Source organism: Taurulus bubalis (assembly GCF_910589615.1).
Source record: "Taurulus bubalis genome assembly, chromosome: 12".
NCBI classification, from domain to species: Eukaryota; Metazoa; Chordata; class Actinopteri; order Perciformes; family Cottidae; genus Taurulus; species Taurulus bubalis.
In genome coordinates this window covers 5,388,820-5,398,572 of record NC_136600.1, presented here as the reverse complement: position 1 = coordinate 5,398,572, position 9,753 = coordinate 5,388,820, and positions in this window count along the sequence as shown.

Genomic DNA, 9,753 nt, shown 5'->3' with positions numbered 1-9,753 from the left:
CAGGAGGAGACCCTGGCTGCACTAGTGACTGCCCTGGTGGTAAATGTCCGGAGTGTGAACCTGCGCTGATAATACGTTACCAACAGTCGGGCTACTGTGGCATCATCGCTGACAAGCTGGGACCATTTAGGTAGGTACTGCATGCTGCTGGGTTGGGAAATAAGCAATATATACGTGCTTAGTATTAAGGAAAAACTATTGAGATCAGATGTGATTAATGTCCAGTAAAAACAAATCCATGGTTGTTAAACATGTACAGTATATTGTTTTGTTTATTAATGGTGTCTATAAAGACTGTGCCCTTCTCTATCGCTGCCCATACAGAAAGTGTCATAGTGTACTGGACCACACCCCCTTCCTCGCAGACTGTGTCTTCGATGTGTGCGCGTATCAAGGCCACGCCACTGCCCTATGCAACAGCCTATCAGCTTTCAGCCTCGCTTGTCAAGAGGCGGGAGTGAAAGTGGAGATTTGGAGAACTAAAGATTTTTGTCGTAAGTCATGCACACACTCACCCACACTACCTGCAAAAATTGAAAACTACACTGCCCATCCATCCATCCAAGAGTAACTTGATTGGAAATCAGCTAACCTGGCCACCTCACAATCAGGACAGTACTTTTAAGGTGTTGCATGCAGCCACTGGGCCTACAAAAAAAATGTAATGTTCTCTGAGATTTATGTGCCATATATATATATATATATATATATATGTATATATATATATATATATATATATACATATATATATTAGTATATATATATTAGCAAAGATGAACATTTTTTATCGATTAATCACATGATTTTTCCGTGATTCATTATGCGCAAAATTAAAAACTAGTGTATTGCACGCTTTTATTTTAAAGTAATGTTATCAGAACAATATAACAGGCACTCTCGGAGCAACAGCAAGTTAACAACAGTATATAAATGTTTTTTTCTTCTTTTCTGAACAGTACCAGAAGAAACATTTGTCTTTTATCAGGGAACAGCATAAACAGTCTATGTTCAGTAGTAAGGGTCCCTTAGAGCAGTGGTTCTCAAACTTTTTCTGTCACGCCCCACTTTGGAGGAAGAAACATTTTCGGGCCCCACCGCCCCAACAACATTGAAACAAAAGGGTCCAATTTTTTGTGACACTTCCATCCGTGCTTTTTCAAATAATAGAATAAAGACAATTGAAATCCCTTTCAAGTCAACCAGATTGCTCCATCAGACAAAAACTAATAACATGTGCAATCACTTTGTTAGGACAATGCAAATAATGGTCTATCTGTGCAAAAAATAACCAATATTTGGTAAAAAAAAAGACCTATTGTGGCTGCAAATAACCTGTTTTGCTTTGAATATATTTTCAAGATAATAACAATAACGTTCTATCTGTGCAAAACAAAATGAGTGCAGATGTGTGAGCAATCAGGTTGTATCAGTATTAGTGGCTGCAGTGAGCTGCTTTTCTCTACAAATATTTAAAAAACAGGGTTGTAGATTTGATACGGCCTCTCTCAATTCATGCTCAATGTTGAGCTTAGATCTATATTCTGTTTTGAGAGACGCAACAGCAGAAAAGACCTCACGGAGATCTCACGGAGGCTTTTAGCAAAACGCCAAGAATAGGTGAGTCACGCCTTAATTACTAAGGATGGGTAAAATGCAGAGAATAATTTCCCCACTGTGGGATTAATAAAGGATTATTATTTAAAAAAAAGTATCTTTTAAGTATCTTTATCTCCCCCACCCCCTAAAAAAACAAAAGATTTCGTCCTCTCTGACTGATGTCCTCAAAAGACATCAGTCAGAGAGGACGAAATCCTCTTTTTTAAATTTGATTATCCATTGTTTTATAAAAACGTACGAACATGGATCAAGTACACTTCATATCGACGTATCTTTCGGGACTCGCCTCGCTCAGAATCCTTCCTAACCATAATAATACTTACTTTAGGCACAAAAAATGTTTCTAAGGTTTCTACTCTCTAATCTCAGAGTATATCAAGCATTTTTAGTTTTTTTCTCTTGTGCTTCCGTGATCACATCACTTTTATCCTGACTGATTTGAGCGTCTCTCCGCCAGCTCCATTGTGTGGCCTGAACAGTCACTATGAGCTGTGTGCAGCGCCCTGCCCGCTGACCTGCAGCACCTTAGCACCCCCAGCGGGCTGTGATGAGAACGTGCACGGCACAGAAGACTGTGTGTGCGACGACGGATTCATGCTGAGTGACGACAAGTGTGTACCTCTAGCCGAGTGTGGGTGTCAGTACGAAGGACAGTACTATCGAACCGGACAGGTACTACAGCTGCAACAGTAGCACATGCCGCCTCGACGGCTTCTGTTACTAACGTCGTTACTATTTCTGCCACACTATTACTACTGCTGATACGTCCGGTCGAATCTCCCCCCTATTCTTAGGTGTTCTTCCCAGCACCTTCATGTGAAACCCGTTGTGTGTGTTCAGAAGGTGGACAAATGCAGTGTGATCACAAATTCCACTGTTCGCACAATGAGATGTGTGTTGTGAAAGAGGGCGTCGCCTCCTGTATTCCCAAGAGTGTTGCTTCCTGTTCTGTGAGCGGAGTCAGGAGCATCAATTCCTTTGATGGGCAGGTGAAGGACATTTACACTTACACAATGTGTCTAATTTATTTATTCTTTTTAAAAATATTGTATTGTTGAAGTAGATGATTTTATAGATAACACATTTTACACTTTATTCAATAATATGTATTTAAATAATGACAAAAACGTAAGTATACGTTAAATGTCGGTCCTCCATTCTCACAGTTAAAAATATGTCCAAATCTAACACTAATGAGTCATGGTTTTGTCTTTGACCACATCATTTAAAAAAAGCCATATGGGACATTTTGTTAATAGCAAAATATCCTATGTTAAATTCTGTTAGTTAAACTAATGGTATCTTATGCCGTAAGATGAGTACCATCATTCTCTTATACAAATGTATGGGTTTATAAATCATAATTGAACTATTAAGAGGATTATTATGAGCGTTAGCACCGCCAAATCTAAGGGCCATGATGGAAACCGGTAGATGGATGGATGAATGAACTATTAATGATGTAAATATCTTGATATTAATTCATTATCATTGATTAAATCTGCTACCAGCAACAACACTACAAAGGTGTCGCTTGTAGTGACGATGATATTTATTTATATTACTTGTTTCTATTTTATTCTTCTTTTATTCACTTGTGAGCAATGCTGCTGTAATCCTGTAATTTCCCCACTGAGGGACTAATAAAGGATTATCTTATTTTATCTTATTTTATCTTGAACCTACAGATCCACTGAATGTGCAGCTCCTCGGCTTCACAGAGAGGTTTCAGCTCACTGTTTAGCTGTCTGATCTATAACTTCCCCGCTCCGATTCCCTCTTACCGCTCTCGTAGTGTCAACAATTATTACTATGCAAGTTCTGACAAAACATTGAATATCTTCCATTTCATCCTCTAGGCGTATCCTCTGTGGGGAAACTGTTTGTTCGTGTTGGCAGAAGTGGAGGAGGAAGGAGGGATGGAAGCCTTCTCTGTGAACATACAGCAGAAAACCAGTAAGAATGCCGAAGTCTTTCGCAGTGTGGAGCTCAAGGTTTACGACATGGAAATCACTCTGGATACCGGGGTTGTTTTTGAAATCAAGGTATGACTGACATGTTGTGTTGGCCAGGTGGATGGCGTGATTATCATTTTCAAAAGAACAGTAAAGTGAAACCAACCAGTATTAGAACACACTGCCCAGCAATGTGCCATGGTACTACATTTGTCTAATAACAGTTCAACACATCTGGTAACTTTGTGAACATTTTCTGGCCTCTAAAAAAAAAGCTACGTCTTGATATTATTGTCCATTTGGTTGAAATGTAGACCTTTCTAAGGAATTCAAATCACCGGCCATACTAACTCTTAATGGGTGAACTGTATTACACTTCTTGCTGCCATTGTCAAATATTTATCTGAAAATTACTTCAAGGAACTATTTTAACTAGTTATGAGTCACAATTCAATAGCTATGCCTCTGTATGATCGACGTAAGCAAACAAGACCATCAGCAGACCCTGCTGCAGTACAATGAGAGGGATTCAGTGCTTGGAAACACTACTGCTTTGGTCAACTGATGATAACTCTCCTTGTAGCAGCTTTAATATCATGCTCACCATTAAAACAAATCACTGGGTGCTGGGGAAGATTATATACTTGAATGCAACACAACCAAACTGCGTTCGCTGAACATCTTAATAGGTTATGTTTGATTTCCGTGAGGCTCCAGGCGGAGAGTTCTGTTGAATCTCATCTCTCATTTTGAGAAGAAGAACAACAACCTTTAGTAGTAGATACCTTTATAATCTGCAGCATCTCCTTAAGTGGGACAGAGCCAATGTATTATCAGCTCATGTGATTAAATACTTTGTACCCTTCTATGTCTCAGGTCGATGACATCCGAGTCGATCTTCCTGCGTCACTGGCTGAAGGAAAAGTGAAAGTGAATCAAAATGGCTTGCACATCATTATTGAAACCGACTTTGATCTGAAGCTAACATATGACGCGGTTGCGGGAGTGTTCCTACAAATCCCTTCTACCTATCGCGGCTTGCCACATGGTCTCTGCGGCAACTATAACGGTAATCCGTCTGACGACTGGGCAAACACATCCGCAGCTTGGGTTGTGACGGAGGACAACACTTTGTGTGACACAAGCTGTGATGCCGGTTCCTGCATTGCTGCGCCACGTGAACAGTATGGCCGAGAAGCTAGAAAGAGCTGTGACATCATCAGAGCCCAGGGCCCATTTACAGGTTGCCACTCAACAGTGTCCCCAACGGCCGACTACGATGCTTGTGTCAGGCAAGGAATTATCTTTAATGTCGAAGTGTCGCATTACATATACACACTTAAATATGTTCCGACAGAACGTGAATATTACGTGTCGAAAAAGCAGCCCTTTTTTTCAGGGCGAAGGTGATTTTCTTGAGCTTTTCCCACCGCAAATAAAGGCATCAACCAATCACGTTGTGTTGACATATTCAAAACATACACAATAGTGGACACAACACAGAGACTCTGCAGTCTAAAACGGTCAACAAAGGCAACGCAGACCAGATCCACTCCTTCTGTTCTTCCCTTTCACAATAAAAGCCCAGGGGGAACAAAAATTCACTCAGAGCTTTTTCGCAAAAGTAAAACTCAATAAAATAGCTCCGGTTATACAACGCTTTGGCTTAGACAGACTGCCAGATGCTGCTCTGACCCTGATAGTTGGTCCTTTGGCTGCTTTCAGCTTCAAACTTAACCTAAAGTACCACACTGTTTTTCTATAGGATGTGGGATGATGAACAACATTTCAGGTGCACTGATTTAAATTTTTACCTGAAATCCAAGTGGTTTAGTAGTTAATCTGGATAAGATATTTGCTGTCTGACGCCATTTGTTTCTTAACCCCATCGAGAGGTTAAGGTTATTATTATGATAAAATGGGAGACAAAATTACCAAAATAAGATCCAGAACCAGAATTATCCTTCACCAACCAGGAGCTTCTGTAATACGACCGTTTCTGGTGTTTCCTGTAATTAAATGAACGTTTGTTTTACAGGGAGATGTCCACAGGCAAATGGGGCGCGGACATTGTGTGTCGTCACATCCAGAATTATGTCACAGCCTGTCAACTTGCTGGCACCAAGATAAGCAAATGGAGGAGTGACAGCTTCTGTCGTAAGTCTCATCCAATTGGCTGAAGCTCGCTGTTGCTAAATGTGGTTTATCGTATTGATTTGATGTGTTTATTCCCCATGCTGTATAGTATGATGGGCATGGATCTTTTGTTCATTTGTTTTCTTGTCTTTTTTTCAAATGTGTTTTCTGACTTGTTCTTGTTGTCATACATAAACCCTCCGATAGAGTACTACTATTATTATTTTTTAAATGGAAGTCTGTAATGTAGATTGTGAAGGGGAGTGGCACCAGTTCAGTTCCTTGAGGTGCTCCGGCATTGCTTATCACCACCTCAGAGGCACGGCCATGCACTCTGCTATGCGCCGGCCAGTGAGGCGGTCTGTGATCCAGAAAGAGTTGTCAAGGTGCAGTTGAATCGCCAGAAGCTTTCCTATTCGAAGGGGCATGGTGTTGAACGCAGCGGAAAAGAACATGGGGTGATGCGTTTCATCTGCTAATCTAATACTCATCTAATCTACTAATACAATGCCACATGACTAAATGTGCCAAATAAAAACCTTCAATTTGTGGATTATTAACAACTGGAACTCTGCGACAACTCATGAATTTTAGGTGACAGAAATCCAAACAAACCTCCTCAATACTATGCCTCTGCTCTTTTTGTCTTGCAGCTGTGAGATGTCCAGCAGGAAGTCACTATGAGCTGTGCTCTTCTTCCTGCTCCTCCACCTGCTTTTCTCTGCAGAAGTCGGAGCCCTGCCCACTGTGTCAGGAGGGCTGCCAGTGCGACGACGGCCTCATGTCTGATGGAGCCCGCTGTGTTCCCATAGAGAAATGTGGCTGCGTGGTGTATGGGCAATATTACGGGGTAATCACTATTATCCACATCAGCTTCTTCATTGTAATGCTTCTTCAGCACAATATGGTAGCTTACCAATGTCTCGTCTGTTGTTAGTCCTGTTGGTGCTCCGGAGTTCAGTGGCACGAAATAGCTGGGTGCGGGTCTGATATTTGGGTGATTGAAATTAATATTTCAAATGTAATGTTCGATATAAGATCACGAATTATTGAAAGGCTATCCCTGAAATTCTTACAGCTCACAATTATTATCGTCTGTCAGTGACATGCAGTTAGGCGAGTAACTGGGTAGGTACTGCGTCCTGAAAGCAAATGGCACGACTACAGAAAAACATGATTATGGAAACCCATTTCCACCAGTAAAAGATTAAAAGAAATAGTAAGTACGCATGCGCTTCAGTAGCAAAAATATCAACGTGTCATAATTTCGACTTTCTATCTCTTAATTATGACTTTTTATCTACTATCGGGCTTCCATACAAGATTCAATGATCCCGGTTAATGAGACACATAATTTATATGAAGGTTTATCTTGACAAGATCTCCTATCTTAAGCATACCAGTGGCTATTCTATCTAATGCATATGTGACTTCTTTTAGGCGGGGAAATCTATATTATTGGGGGACTGTTCGGAGCGCTGTGTCTGCCATTCTGGACACTTCCGTTGCAGCTCCACAAGCTGCCAGAAGGATGAGGAGTGTCGCACCAGGGATGGAACCGTTGGCTGCTACCCCACAGGTACTTGCTGAGTGACTGTGATCTTTTGGATCGAGTGCTGCTGCTACTTTTGTTAGAAAAGAGTTGGCAACACTGGGCTGGGGTTTTTAGTTGGATGATTAAAATAATCTGGCATACTCTCGCTGGTTTCTCAAGATAATCAACCTCAGCTTTGATGTTATCTGGCTGGTCAAAAATATATACGTTTGCATTTTAGTTTTTCTATAATGTAAGTCAGGGTAAGAACTCCAGGGTGTGTCAGTGCACTGTGACATCACTGGTAGGTGTGGCTACAGGTGCAACACACTTAAAACTCTCAACCAGTGTTTCTGGTCTCTTCAGCCTGTTGTTAAAGAGACAGCTCAGCCTAAAATATATATTGTTCCTCTACGTGTAGCGCTACTTATCGTTCTAGATCGTTTTAGTGCGAGTTGCCATCTGTTTGAGCTATCGGCAGTAGAGATGTCTGACCTTGGCTTGTAATGCTCACCAAAAGCCAAGAAAAATCATCTTTCCAGAAATCATTACCGGGTTGCTGTTGAGTTTTTTCAACAATAATCTTTTTGGGGCTCTTTGAACACCACAAGCCAAGTAATGCCATGTCGCCCCATTGTACTGGAAAGGAGGCAGGCATCTCTAGGGTTGATATCTCCAAAACTCTGCAACTCGCACCAAAACGATCCAGAGAACACGACAGGTGAGTCATTCCAATTTGGATAACTGTGCAAACTTTGTGATTCTTGAGAGACAGAAAAGTAGAAGAATGTTTCTTTTTCTTTATTTTTTTTATACATCTTTCGAGAGCCAAGACTTGTTTTGGTTTGTTCAAATTTCTAACCAATATTTCTCTCAACTTGAATTACACATTTTCTTAATAACTCTGAATAATAATGTACAAATGCTGATACTGTGTTTGTTCCAGACCCTTGTGCTGAGGTTAAGTGCAGGGTGAAGGAGCACTGCGAGGTGTCAGAAGGCCAAGGAGTGTGTATTCCTGATTCCAAGGCCTTATGCTGGACTTTCGGCGACCCGCACTACAACACGTTTGACGACTTCAGCTACTCCTTTCAAGGAACCTGCAGCTACGTCCTCGTCAACACCACAGGTTCGCAATTACCTCAGCGTGGAAATATGAAACCATATTTAACAAATTTCCCCTTGGGGATAAATAAAGTATCTATCTATCTATCTATCTATCTATCTATCTATCTATCTATCTATCTATCTATCTATCTATCTATCTATCTATCTTTACATTCAAATTACATGAACATAGACACACACACACACACACACACACACACACACACACACACACACACACACACACACACACACATATATATTACACTAGTAGTTAACTGGTCTACTCAACCAACTGTTGATATTTTTGAGGTTGATCAAAGAATACCCAATGTTAGAAGTGAAACTTCAGTGACGCTTATTGGTTATGGAAGAGATTTATATGATGTATTCGCTGGAAACAGGAATTGCACGAACACCATTTGATTGCTTGTGACAGAAATGCCCGTTTATCTGTTAAGGTAGCAGTTTGTTTTATGTCAAGATGGAAGGGATGTTGATGTAATGTCATGAAAATATCCAATCAAACTGATGACATTTGTGAACTAAAAGACTGCACGTTAAGCAGATGTTATAAAGTTGACACGCTGTCTTCATAGCGTTAACATGAATTATTCGGACTTCCTCAGGTCTTGACCCCACCCTGCCAGAGGTAACTGTGATCGCCAAAAATGAGCTCCGCGGGAACTCTGAAGGCTCCTTTGTGCGTTCAGCCACTGTGGAGATGCTGGGCCACCTAATAACCCTCCCCAACAAAGACAGGGGCATCATATTGGTGGGTCTTACTTCAATACATGGGGTGTGTCAACACAGCCAACTGCACAATTCTTAGTTACGCTGGTTATCTGGTTCAATCTTTTTCATTCACACAACAAGAAGTGTTATTTAAATCTATTTTTATTATGTCAGCCATCATTGCAGTAAATAATGATGACATTGGGGTCATTGTTGTTGGGCTATACAACAACTTACATTAGGCGAGACGTTGGGTTGACAGCGAGGAGACTCTTTTCTGTTTGTCTTAGCTCTTTTTAAAGCTACGCAGTGAGATGAATCCATATCGGCTCCCAAACCTGCGGGTAGGTGCCGGGTTTTTAATGAATGCAGCCAAAGGCACACTTTATCTTGCTGTGGCCAGTCTGCTGTGCACGGACAAATCATTTTGCAGACATGTAAAGTTTCAACTGGATGTTTTTCCTAATTTTAAAATGTGCATTGTCAGGGGATGGGATGGGATACCATATTTCGTGAATTTATCTTAAGCTCGCTTTTTGCGGTGTAAAATGTCCCTTATGCCTTTTCTTTTAGTTCTTTCACAACCAATTCAAAAATTGAAAAAAATAAAATAAAAATACTTTCGTTTTTTGACATTTATTGTTAAAGGCCCAAGGATGACAGAATATT